General features: G+C 51.1%; 1 long non-coding RNA gene across 1 annotated transcript; it reads right to left on the bottom strand.

Annotated features, from left to right (window-relative positions):
- Nucleotides 1-1,600: 1,600 nt before the first annotated feature.
- On the bottom strand, nucleotides 1,601-9,129 carry LOC131382493 (uncharacterized). Its single transcript, XR_009212016.1, has 2 exons — nucleotides 9,032-9,129; nucleotides 1,601-1,936 (listed from the first exon to the last, which is right to left on the bottom strand). It is a non-coding gene; the product is annotated as an uncharacterized LOC131382493 (long non-coding RNA).
- Nucleotides 9,130-11,684: the final 2,555 nt, after the last annotated feature.

Below are 11,684 nucleotides of genomic sequence, written 5' to 3'. Positions count from 1 at the left end.
AGGGGCTTTCCCGAGGGGGCGGCAGTTGAGGGTGGAGACAGCGTCCGGAAGGGGAGCGGGCACCGGGGTGGGTGGCACCGCATCCTGCGGGTGCTCATGGCTGAGGCTGGGAGGTGGGTGAAACTCTTGGCAGTGGGGACCCATGGGAGACTGTGGCAGAGGCGCGGCACGGCGAGGTCACCATTCCCCAGTGCCCGGCCGCCCCAGGGGACCCAGCCGCTGACATGACAGGGGCCCCTCTTGTATCGACCGTCCTGTCTCCACTCCTGGCACACAGCTGTGGGTGCAGCACTCTTCAGAGCCCTTCAGGAGAGCCTCCACCCAACCCTCTGAATTAGGCACAACAGGATTGAGGGGGGGCCCTCCGGAAGGGTCCTTTCTCCTCACCTTCCACATGAGGCTGGGCCCGATTTCACAATTTCACTCAGGATCTCCCCTCCTCAACCCTCCCAGCCCTGTCCCATCTCAGTGGCCTGTGGTGGACCCCAGATCCACAGACACAGGCCCTCTCCGCACAAGGGCTCACGTGGTCCCCAGCCAAGGCCCCTACAGCACTTTCCATGGAGCCCTCTTCCCAAACATGCACATCAAACTTGTCTCTCAGCCACCCCGCCTCCATCTCAGCTCCAAGGCGGCCTTGGCGGCAGGCTCCGGGCGCCATGGCACAGTTCATTGCGTCTCTGCCTTGGCCTCACGTGCTGCCGGCTGGCCTTGCCATTCATCTTCTGAAGGCTATTCTCTGACGGCTCTGCTGGCCACCTTGATCTGAGTGGCAGGTCTGTGCTAACAATGTTTTGTGTGGGGCCCTGGGAGAAGAGTCCATGAACCACTGCCTAACTCAAGTGCTGCCGCGGTGAAGCACCCCTGCCTGGTTCTGAACAGACGCAACACATCAAAGGGGAGCCAGCAGCTCACTCCTGAGCAAAGTGGCAGGCTAGTTCCTCACAGTCAAGGAAAACCACTGGGAGAACCGCCCTGCTTCTGCTGAAGACCTGAGCTGCTTCTCCCGGGTCCCCCAATGCTGACAGGCCTCTAGCATCGGGTCCATGTGGCTGATACTGGAGATCTTTAGGAGGATGGGACTGGCCGATGAGAACTGTCAGTATGAGTCTGTCTGGCCACTCTGCCTGGGAACATTCACTGAGACATAAAGAAGATATTAAGTAGCTGGAAAATTAGGAACCCAGCTAGGGCTGGAGGGGAGGTCTTAGAGGATCATTCTGTGAGTGCTGCTCGGGAAGGAACAATGGTGAGGGCTCAGGCTGGCTCTCTCTAGGGTCCTCCTCAGGAGGAAGAAGACCACAAATCTAACCAGCCTAGCAGCTCCAGATACACAGAGCACATGTGGATAAACCTGCGGCTGCCTGCATTCCATGGGATCTTCTTGTAGCAGTAAGAAGGGTCTGTTCTATGACTGCTCTGCTGCCTCTTTTTTTTTTTTTTTTAACAGCAGCTGGTTTGGAGTCTCCCACGTATTGCCTGAGGTGGTTTGGTGGTAACCAGCTAACAAAAATCCTTTCATTTTAGGTGCCTGTGGGTGGTGTGGTCACCAACAAGAATGAGTCAGGCCATTTCTAAAGAATCCATAGTATGCTCAGTCTGACAGGGTGCATCTGAGAGGGCCTGCTGGGCCTTTATTCAAAACTAGATACGCCCCAACTCCAATTCTAATAGACATGTGCAGAAGATGTGATACGGAAACCTGCAGAGCAGCCAGGTCCCAGTGGACGTCAGAGATCAGCTCTTACCTCCACAAGGATCTTGTTCACCAAACTCTGTTTGCTTATCAAACCTTTCATTCACAGGGCAAAGGTTAACTCCCATCTAGAAGAGGTTGAAGTACCATGCTTTTCAGGAACGTGGCACTAATGAGGCGGAGCTCTGGAGAGGCACAGCTGCAGAAGGTTCCAGGGACCCTTGGAAGCAGACAGGGACCCTTGGGAGCAGACAAGTTCAGGATAAAAAGAAAGAGAAAAACAGGGCAAAGGATTAACAATAGAAATGAAACCAGGCGCACACACACTCACCTGCGGCGTAATCTCCCATGATCACACTCCAACTTGATATCTTGCTTCCAACGGCCCGAACAGCCATCAGTGGAACTTACTTTTATGGGCAATCTTTAGGCTGTTGTTTATTGTTGATTTAAGAGAGAAGCAGTTATGGTTTTGATAACATGGCCCTTTTTCTGATGGGGGGAGAGCAGGTTTCAATGAAATGGGTGTGGAGTGCCAATCTCCAAGGCCTTTGTGTGTGATCTGAGACAAGCCATCTGCCAGAGTCAACTTCTTCAGGGCCCTCAAGAACAGAGGGCAAGAGGTCAGGCTTAGATAAGCCTTTTCTGAAGCCCTCTGGCTGGCCAGAGAAAGGACGCAGGGCTATGGTGCTCCACTGATCCTGTAGGGCCGGGGCAAGGAATGGGAACCCAAGCAAAAACCAGGCAACCAACCAGGATTGTTTCCATCATGAAACAATAGAGCAGGCGAACCCATCTACCTCTGGTCCCAACCTTTGTCACGGACAAGAAACCCAGACCCACACAGGTGACCACGACCTCAGCGTGAGGTAGAACAGCTGGGACCCGGACTCAGGTCCAACAGGTGCCCGGCGCAAAGGGGTCCTCGCACCCCGCCGCAGGTGACCCTCCCGGAAAAGGGGTGCTGAATGCTTGTCCGTACTGTCACTGCAGCTGTGCCATCTAGTGGGGAGGGGCTTGGGCACTGTGCCCCACCAGAGCCCCCAGGTTCTCCATCACCAGAGTTCAGATGCCCGCTCCAGTGGGGGCACCAGGAATGGCAAAGAGATGCCTTCATGGTGTTACCATGGTGAGCGCCAGCCACCCATGCACCTGACCTGGTGTTTTTGTCATGGAACTGGAGATGCGGCCTTAGATGCTGACCACTGAGCCGCACAGGTGAGGCTCATTTTCTCCCTGTCAAGAAATACACACGGGAAACCCACAAAGCCCTGCCTCCTGGCCCAGCTGCCAAGATGAGGCTGAGCCGAGCCCTCCAGAAGCACCACGTAGACGAAGGGAGGGAGGCACCAGAGTAACCAGAGCCATACATGGCACCTGGACACCTACCCCAGGGAGCTCTCCAAGGGTGCCCCATCTAAGGCCTAAGGAACCAGCTCTGACTATAGGCTGAGTCCCAAAGGGCCAAGGAAGATTCCAGAAGCACTAGTGAACCTTCTCTACACTGCCAAGCAAGAGGCCTCAGAGAAAGGCAGCCTCTCCCAGATGGACCCTGTGTTAGTCTGTTTTCACACTGCTGATAAAAACAAACCTGAGACTGGGCAATTTACAAAAGAAAGAGGTTTAATTGGACTTACAGCTCCATGTGGCTGGGGAAGCCCCACAATCACGGTGGAAGGCAAGGAGGAGCAAGTCACATCTTACATGGATGGCAGCAGGCAAAGAGAGAGAGAGCTTGTGCAGGCAAACTCCCGTTTTTTAAAACCATCAGATCTCATGAGACTTGCTATCATGAGAACAGCACAGGAAAGACCCACCCCCATACTTCAATCACCTCCCATCCAGTTCCTACCATGACACGTGGGAATTGTGAGAGTTACAATTCAAGATGAGATCTGGGTGGGGACACAGAGCCAAACCATATCAGATCCCCTTCAGTGAAAAGACCCCAGCTACCCAATGTGGGGCAGCTCAGCTCCTGCTCTCCCTGCTCTCTTCTTGCCACAAGAATCCCATCTCCTAGTCAGGGAGACCTTCAAGCCAGCAGAAGGTCAGGGCTTCCCACTGCACTTGGAATCAGACCCCAGTGCCATGGCCATGGGCTGCCCTTATGGTGCTGCCTCCTCAGCTACCCCAGCTCCTTCCCTGGCCCCTGCTCACTTCCTGCAGCCAGACTGGTTTCCTGTTTCCCTACAGCTCACGGCCAGCTCTTTCCCACCTCAGGGCCCTTCCACTGGCTGTCCCCTCTGTCCAGTGTGCTCCTGTGACTTGGCAGGCTCCTGACTCACCAGAGCCATCACCTCGGACCCCTCCATCAGCTCCATCATTTTCCAGGCAGCATTTGAGGGCCGTGGTTTGAAAGGTGACCTCTGGAGCCCGTCCAACCACTGGAGTTCAAATCCAGACCCCACGACTTTCCTGCTGTGTGGCCTTGGGCAAGCTACTTGACCTGTGTGTACCTCAGTTTTCCCATAAGTTTGCTATGAAGAGTAAATTAATGCATTTCTCTAATGCCTAGAACATGGTAGGCACCATAAATCAGCAAGAGGAAGGGCTTCTCTGTGCCAAGAAGCCTGAGCGTGGGGCAGGCTGTGCAAGTACGGCTAACCCTAGCGTCCCTTGGAAGCCTACGGGAGGAGACTCACGCTTCTTCAGAAGATGAGGGGATCTTCTGAGCCTTCATGTACATGGCCCTGAAGCAGTTAAGGCCTAGCTGTGGTCACAACTACCATGGATTCTTCTCTGAGGCCTGGATGAGCAAGAGAGAACTCTGACCCACTAAGGAAAAGGAGGGAATTCTGAATACGAATAGGGATTAACTCAGGGGCTGCCTGAGGCCCACAACAGCCCCAACAGAAACTCCCCTCCTCCCCCACCTCCTCTCCTCTTGAAATCCTTGTGCTGAAAAGCAAGGCCCAGGTTTCACAGCAGCCTGGGCCTCCTCTGGCTTTCCTAAGTCATCCCTATCCCCGATGAGAATGAGGGAGGCCAAGGGACGCACAGATGTTAGGTGGCCACGGTAACTGCCCTAGCCATTTTGTGTTCCTGCTCAGCTTACTAAGGGGCCCACCAGGAGGAAAGCAGGCAGCCATGATGGCTCCCCAGGCCCAGCCATTCAATGCTCATCCATCAGCCCAGGTCTTCCAGACCAATGTCACAGCAAAGGCAAGGAGGCCCCGGCCAGAACTCAGTTGCTGGGTCCCTGCCCAATTCTGATGATGACCCTTTTTTCTTATAAGATAATAATAGCTCCACTTTACTGCAGGGAGAGCAAGTGCAAATGCCTAAGGAGGCCAGGCCCCACTCAGAGATGAGTGACAGGCACAGGTGGTGGCAGGCACAGGGGTGCGCGTGCTGCTGGCCGACAGGGGGCAGCCGCACCCCAGCTACGGTTGTCTATGGACAGGAAGAAGCAGGCCCCAGAAAACTAGAGGCTCCACTAGACCAGAAGTCAAATGGCCAAAGGCTTCTGTAAAATCTGCTGACACCTAACCATTGGCAGTCATCATCATTCATCCTTAAAAGAACTCCTATGTGGTCGAAACACACTGTGTCTCTGGGTGAGGGCAGGCCTGGAAAGCAGCTTCCGGCTCCATCCCATAATGGAGGCTGGTCACCCATTAATTTGTACTATTAATAAAGGCGGCGATCATTTAGGGACACTTTTCTGAGTATCAGGTGCTGCTTGTTCTTACTTAATCCTCTCCTGGCCCCTTCCCTGAAGTCAGGAAACTGCCTTGGCAGATAAATAAGTCACCTCAAGGCCCCAGGGTGGAAAGTAGGGTGCTGAGGTTAGCACTCACATTTCTCTGATGCCAGAACAGGGCCCTGAACCACCAGCTCTGCTCCCTATGCATTCCCAAGCTAGGGCTGGGCTCTGACCTGGCTCCTCTGGCCCTGTCCTTGGTGCTTTCACACAGTTCTGTCCGCCCCTGGCCCCAGCACCTGCGCTCTTGCCTGCCCGCCACCCCTGGCGCCTACTGTTTCCTCATATGATCCTTCCTGCTCCCTCTTCATGGGCACTTCCCAGGCTGGCTTCTTCCCAGGCCTTAATCCTCCTCAGCTCTCCTGGCCATATCTAGCCACGGCAAGGCAGTGGCCTCCAAATCCCCCTGCTCCTCCATCCTGCTGCCAACTGAGCTTCCATTTGGCCTGTGACATTTAAAAATATCTGTCCAGCCTTGGCATATAGAACCCAATATCCCCAGCTGTTTAAATACCACTGCCTCATTCGGCCCCCATGCCTGTGCGTCCAATAAAAGCATAAACTGACCCTGAACACGGGGCCACTGGAACCCTCTATTCCAATCATGCCATTCTTAATTTGGCTCCTTTGTCAAATGGGTCATCAGTGCGAGCCAATTCCTACCCCTACAAGGAGAAGGCTGGCAGGGGCTTGGGGGGCTTTGGAGAGGCAGGTCAAGGTGTGGCCATCTGTATGCCTGTATCTCCCTGACTAGGAGACGGGCGCACATGCCTGGAGCATGCGGTGATGTCCGCCACAGCTGTCCTCCCTCCCCCCGTCTCCCGACCCCAGTGGGCCCCATGGCCCTGCTATTAATATGGTGCAAAGAGGCCCAGCAGCTGGCCGGGGCCAGGTCTTTCCACATGGATGGTGACAACTGCCATCACCCTGGATGTGGGCTCTGCATGTTCCCAATGTGCCGTCTGTCAGAAGGGGCAGAGCTGCAGTCCGCTGGGGTACTGTCTGCTGAAAATGTCCACTCTGACTTGGCAATGGGGGAAATCACCAATAATCAACTTGGGAGTCGTGAAAGGGAGCTCAAAAGATGGGTGGTCGCTTTAGAACACTCCTAATGCTCACAGAAACAAGGGTCCACTCCCCTAAGCATGCCATCAGCCTGCATTTGCATGGAGGCCCCAGGCCACAGGCTTCTTCTCTCATCATTGATACATGGGTCCAGCACAATGCCCAGCACAAATGTGCAGCCAAGTACACACCTATGCAGCAAGGAAACCCCCCACAGGGAGATACAGAGAAAGGCTTCATTTTCCTGACATGCTGGCTTTGGGGAGGAAGAGGTCGGCTTCAACATATCCTAAAAGAACCCATGAAGAACGAACTGTTAGGTGGATCAGAGCCACAAATCCAGAACGGAAGAACCCACTCTACTGTCCAAAACTGCCAGGGGTGAAACACTATGATTTCTGGGATTTGCTGTGAAGGGCTCCAGAAGAAAACGTGTGGTGACAGAGGAAACCAGAGCAGCAGAAGCTGATGGGCAGCGCAGCTGCGCTGGCCTCCTCTCTGCCTTGGTGTGCTTGAAAATTTCCATAACAACAAGTTTAAAAATACACATGTGAAAAATTGTTCAACAAATATTTACTGAGGGCCTAATATGTGCTAAGAACTCTTCTGAGGGTTCTTAATTTGTATAGAAAGAAGAAAGGTGAGCAAAGTCCCATCACGCTGGTCAGCAACAGCTCAGCCTCAAAACAACCTCCTTCTGCCACAGCACAGCAGGCCCACCCCCAAATGCCCTGGGTTGGTTTCAGCTGTCCCATGCCACTGACCCATGGAGGCAGTCCGAATACATACTTTTAAAATTTAGTATTTAAAAATACTATCATTCGGGCCGGGTGCAGTGGCTCACGCCTGTAATCCCAGCACTTTGGGAGGCTGAGGCGGGTGGATCACGAGGTCAGGAGATCGAGACCATCCTGGATAACACGGTGAAACCCCGTCTCTACTAAAAATACAAAAAAAATAGCCGGGCGTGGTGGCGGGCGCCTGCAGTCCCAGCTACTCGGGAGGCTGAGGCAGGAGAATGGCATGAACCCGGGAGGCGGAGTTTGCAGTGAGCCGAGATTGCGCCACTGCACTCCAGCCTGGGCGACAGAGTGAGACTCCATCTCAAAAAAAAAAAAAAAAATACTATCATTCAACCCCTGTGACCCTATGCAGCCCAACTCAAGAAAGAACGCAGCCAAGAACTTCATCTAGCAGAATGTCCTTCTCCCACTCCTTGTGGTCTCCCCTGCCAGAAGAAACCAAATGCAGAAGCTGAATTTATCATATGCTCACTGTAAACATTTTATCAAGCATGCATTACTTGGTTTTGCCTGCTTTCGAACTGATGACGAGAGCATTGCACTTTCTGGCATCCTGTCAAGAACAGACAGCACTATGGGAGAACAGACCCAGCTCCCCCCACCCTATCCCCAGAAAAGCTGGGAGCGAGAACAGAGGTGAGTGGATGGGTTCTGTGAGAGGCCTTCTGGCTGGAACACTGCTTCACAGCGTGCCAGCAGGAAGTGAGAAGTGCCCGGGCTCATCTCGCTGGGGCATGGGACACAGCTCTACCGACTGTTTCTTGGCTGCATCTGCAAACATAAACATGTGAAGTGGGAGCAAATGTCGTGGTAAAGGCAGATCAAGACAACTCCATCTGTTGACTTATTATTAGACAACAAATGTCATGGGAAGAAAATGTGCCCCAAGTAATTCAGCCCCATTGAAACTCAACAGGCTTCCGCTGGTTGGAATGAGAACTCTTCCTACCACTCCTTAGCTAAGAGGCGCCTGACCAGATACTGGGAGCAAAACCTCATTTGTCCCCTTTGGTGGGAAATCTTTGTGCCATACAAGACCATCTCTCACCATCTCTCCTAGAGTCCAGATGAGTGTTTCTCAGGTCAATGAAGAGACTGGGTGGATGGGGACAGGATCAAGGAGGTGCTCAGGGCTGCACCTGGAGGGACATCAGCCACGCTGCCATTTCCAGAGCATGCACTTGTCTTCATGAGTATTTTTAAAATACTTAACCAGAAGCCAGGGATACTGGTAATCCTTCAATAGCAGTTGTATAACTTTCCTTTAAAAACCAATGTTTTTACATAAAGAAATAGCTGATTTAGAGAGAACTGTGAAGTGCAGTTCAGTATAGGAATATGGCAAAAACCGTGAAGGTGGTGTGAAAATAATTGAAGTCTGAGCAAAAATGACCTCGATATTCCTAAGGGAGTGGAATTTTTGTTCTAATTTCTAAGGTACTTTTGCACTTAGATAGTTTTAACTATAGTCTCTGCCAACAAAAGCCACTCATAACCCTAGGCCAGCAACCCCCAGTCTGAACAGACCCCTACCCTGTTCAAGGCCCAGAGCTGTGGGGCATCCTAGCCCTGCTAGAAGAGGCTGCAGTGCTCCCGGCATGGACGAGAGGGGAGCGTGGAAGCCCAGAGTCCCTGCCACTGCTGCTGCTGCTTAAAGCCACAACTGGTGGCCACAGGCCTCATGTCTCTCAATCAGCAGCCCCAAGAAAGGTCTCTGAGAGTGCGCCATTTTCTTTCTCCTGAGCTCACTCTTTTGCTTACCTTTAGATGATGACTTCAGCAAGAAAGACAGATGAGCAAATGTCACTTTCACGCAGATAGTTCACCCAACTGCATAAGTGCTCTCAATGGGAGAACTTTCAGCACACTGAAGTCTATTTAAAAATAGCGGGAGAAGGGAAGTTACTTCTCTTTTAAAAGTGCTAATAATAATAACATTAATACTAATTATTTGTATAGTTATGTGACTGAGCATGTACATTTTTTTGCAGTGTTGTCATACTACTATTAACAACACTGCTACTGTCATGACGGGAGGGCTGGGGGCCCAGACAGCCTGCTCTGCCCCTGTCATCCCAGCATCCCCCTGGTTAGTGCTGCCTTTCATGCATAAAAATGTCCCAGGTGGATGACAAATGTTATGGTAACCCTAGTTATGCACCATGATTAACTCTTTTATGCCTACAACGAGTGGGCAGGAGGTGGGTTTGGGGCCAAAGGGGAACAGGGACCTGAATTTCAAAGGCTGGAGAGCATTCTTTAAATTGTGGCCATTCCCGGCTTAAACTGTTTAGATCCTGGATTAGCAGAGGGGATCTGGGTTTAAAATGATCAGATGGTGAGGGAGAGATGCATGGTTTATAATTGGGGCACTATTAAGAGTTTTCCAATGGCATTTTGAACTATGTTACTTCTTTCTTTTCTTTTTTTTCTTTTTTTAGACAGAGTCTCACTCTGCCACCCAGGCTGGAGTATAGTGGCGTGATCCTGGCTCCTGGATTCAAGCAATTCTCCTGCCTCAGTCTCCCGAGTAGCTGGGACTACAGGTGTGTGCCACCACGCCTGGGTTTTTGTTTTTTTTTTTTTTTTTTGTATTTTTAGTGGAGATGGTGTTTCATCATGTTGCCAGGCTGGTCTTGAACTCCTGATCTCAAGTGATCTGCCCACCTTGGCCTCCCAAAGTGCTGGGATTACAGGCGCGAGCCACCGCACCTGGCTGAACTATGTTATTTCTAAAACAGCTCAGTCACCTTCATGAAGGACTAAAAGAAACTGGACACAGAACCTGGGATACACTTGGCCTCTCTTTTCTAACATATTTTAGTTAGGTTTTCCCTAGCCCTCTCCTTGTGGCAAATTTCTGAGATATATTTCACGGAAGTTCAACTTCTTCTCTTGACAGGCTAGAGAAAATATTGATGAAGCCAAGGTCATGGGCCTCAGAAACCCAGCCCCACAAGCAGGGCAGGAAGACAGCTCCAAGACCTCTCTCCTCACTCATAGAGGGCCTGGGGATGCTACAGGTCTTACTGTCTCCTCTACCAGAAAGAAGAGGGTGGTGCTAGCAGGGGAGGGGAGACAAATACTCAGGCACTGCTGGTGGGGACACACTGGTTGCCTCGTAGAGAAGTGCGATGTAGCCAAGGCTCTGTGTTGGCCTATGAGCAGCAGCTCCACTGCTTGATATCATCTCCAGAGAAACACTTGTGACATTTACATGGAGGTGTGTACCGCGACATGGTCGGCAGTGCAGTTTCTAACAGGGACAAAGTGGCAAGAGCTGAATGCACGTCGACAGGGATGTGACTGCTGACTGTCTTTATTCAGCCCAGACGATGAGGTGATGGTGAAATAGAACAAGGCAAATCCTACAGGAGCCAGCAGGAAAGGGTCTCCAAGATATGCAGATAGATGAAAAGGCTGCAGTGTGAAGCCCAGTGAAACACATGAAACTATGTTTGTGTTTTTCAAGATGACATCCTCTATGGAAACCCATTATTTGTGAAGCTGGTAACCTCTGGGGGATTTGAGAGGTGACGTATGAAAACTGTGGCTGGTGCGGGGTCATCAAAGCAGACATTAGCCTTAGCTCTATCTAATATTTTAAAACTATTAGATAATACATGTAATTCATATAATTGCATGTGCAGTTAAACATTAAAGTTAAGAAGTCATGGCTGGAAGAAGCTGCTGATATGTTATCAGTTTCACAGTGTAGACATCTTGAAAAAGGATCTTGAGAAAAATGAACTTGCCTTTCTTGTACCTTAATGCTCCTATTTTAGGGGCCAGTTTTAAGTAATAACTGGTGCTTTCGGAACAACTAACAGAAAAAGAGAGTGCCACCAAGTCATACGGCTTTAGCCTTGGCCAAACCCTTCCCGGCTGCCATGTGGACTTTGCCAGGCTGATAACTAAAGACATGGTATAGTCTATTTCTACGTTCCAAACCACTTCTAGCCAGCTCTTGCTTTGCTCTTTCTTTAATAAGGAGCTGGAGGAATGTCAGTTCTAAAGTGATCAAGAAAAGAATGTGAAGCTGTGAACTGTCCATTTGGCTGCTGAGAAAAAATAGATCTGATATCAAGGGGGCTGACATCTGAGCCCTTGGCTCATGTTCCACCTCCACGGGAAGATTCTCTGCTTGCTGTAGTAAACAATTGAGGGATAGAACTAGGACTAGAAAAATTCAGTCTAAGAGTGGCTTTACCACTAACCAGCCGGTCCCACCTCTCTAAGCCTCGGTTTCCTTACTTGTAAAATAAAAGGGCTGAGACTCGATCTCTCCAGTGCCATCCAGCTCCAGGATGACTCCTGTTGATAATGACTTTGGCTGGAAACTCAATTTGGAGTATTCCTCTCTTGTCTCCCACTTAGCGCTAGACTTTTTCTGCTGTTATAACAGCCTTTCCAC

The sequence above is a fragment of the Hylobates moloch genome, unplaced genomic scaffold (assembly GCF_009828535.3).
Source record: "Hylobates moloch isolate HMO894 unplaced genomic scaffold, HMol_V3 SCAFFOLD_32, whole genome shotgun sequence".
NCBI lineage: Eukaryota > Metazoa > Chordata > Mammalia > Primates > Hylobatidae > Hylobates > Hylobates moloch.
This window is presented reverse-complemented; position numbering and strand designations above follow the sequence as displayed.